We start from the raw sequence: 2,064 nt of genomic DNA on the forward strand, positions 1-2,064 counted from the left end.
GGGTCCCGCGGCGGGGTCTGCAGCGCCTTGCGACGGACCGGCAGCGGGGTCCGCAACAGGGCGTGAGATGCTTTGCAGCGGAGTTGCGGCAGTAGGGGTCTGCGATGGGCCACGGCATCCAGCTGGGCACTGGACGCTGCTGGATCCTGAGGCTCCCCTGGGAAGCCCAGTGTTCCCACGCTCGCACATCCAGCCCCTTGGGTGCCCCGGCAAAGCCCTGTGCAAACGCCCACCAGTTCTTAGGAAACGCAGATGTGTGCCCAGAAGGCCGCTGTGGCACCCCAGGGCCCAAGGGAGCTCTGGGGCATGGGATGAGCAGGAAGGCTTTGTGTACGTTACACATCAAATCGACATACACATAGCATGGCCCAGGAGCCCACACTCTTCACCCCGAATCCAGATCATGACCTTTCTCACAAAACTGTCCCCCGCTTCAGATTTCACAATGACAGTTTTGCACCACTCCAGTTGTGAGCTGAAGTGCCTTTGGACTGTCTTTACCCTTCTTGTACTGGCACAACCCATCCCCCAGAAGCGCTCCCCAAGCAGCACCACAAGGCATGTCTCCTTCAGTTAACAATCCGCTACCTTATGGAAATATTCACAGGGCAGGCACAGCTGTTGTGCTTGTGAAAATTCGTATTTGCATAAGCAAAATGGATAACTGGACACCTTGGTGCCTGTTTGTGAAATAAATTGCCTATTTTGATGTGCAAACACACATTTCTATCCACCTTTGAAAGTTTGCCCAGCAGGGCTGTCGCTTCTGGAGATGTCAGGAAAATCACGTTACAACCTCAGAAGAACCACATGTCGGTGTCATCAGACAGCATTAACATGCTCACACCGCGTGTGAGTTCATGATATGCTGGTGGAATTCACAATAAATGCCCTGTATATTACTTTGTGTGACATTAGAGAGAGGATGCTGAGCATGTCATTCTGCGAATACCAGAAACACGCTCACCCTGGTGCTTTCCCAGTACCGATCTCGTAAGACAGCCATGCTGTTAACAGACATCGTTGTAGCCTGTGACTGACCCAAGAGCCTCTTGAAAACGAGCCACTTAAAGCTCACACTGCAGTTTACACAGAGGCTGCAAGTTTGTGGGCCAGGCACAGAGTGTGTGTGACAGGCAGTGTGAGCAGATGCAGGGTTCCCACTGGTCACACACATGACATGGACTGAAATCTGCTAAAACTCAACCCTACAGAAAAAGTCTGCAAGAAGCAACAATATCAAACGAAGCCAAAGTTTGATCAGGTCTTGGTCAAAGGATTGCAAGAATGCAAAAATGAACATATTTTAGGATATTTTTTTCCCCCACACCATTCCACACTGGCTGGAAAATTTCTTCCCCAAAGCAGGTTAAAGGAACCCCTTCACACATGCAGAATTTCTTTTCTCTTCCGCTCTTTCTTTCCAAATAGCTCTAGTAATATTGTCTAATAAGTGTCTGAGTGCCTGCACTATTTGTAAAATTCAATCACTTTGCAGATGTCTACACAAAAGCCATAGTCTCTTGAGTGCACTTAAAGTTTACCGACTCTTTTCCAAAGCTGGAAGAGAAAAATGGGAAAAAACATTGCCCCCTAACATCTATACCATAGATTTTTTAGTCACTAGGCTTAAACTTATTCCACTATGTTCACTGCATGCACAGAAATGTGAAATGTCTTTAAATTAATGTGATTTTTTTTTTCCTTAAGGCTTGCAGAGAAAGCACGAAGAATACTGATTCTAACTTCTATGCCTGTGCAGGGCCCAAAAGGTATCATAGCTCTGTACATGTGGAGGGAGAGTAGCAAATCTTTGGAGATTAGATAAATAGGGTTTGTAAACTTCTTACCTATAGCAGTTCTCAGAAATGGAAGGGATGAAAATTTTGTAGGATTATGCTCTCCTAGCGAAAAAGAAAAAAAAAGACGATTGTTTCTGCAGTCATCGTTGTGGATGAACACAAATCAGACTCAAACCAGGTTGCAGCTGTTTGCCTCTATCTGCAGACAGACAGTTCAGTAGTTCTTTTGCTATTCAGAACTTTCTAGAAGAATAATTGAATT

This window comes from Corapipo altera, unplaced genomic scaffold (genome assembly GCF_003945725.1).
Source record: "Corapipo altera isolate COAL_440 unplaced genomic scaffold, ASM394572v1 78, whole genome shotgun sequence".
NCBI classification, from domain to species: Eukaryota; Metazoa; Chordata; class Aves; order Passeriformes; family Pipridae; genus Corapipo; species Corapipo altera.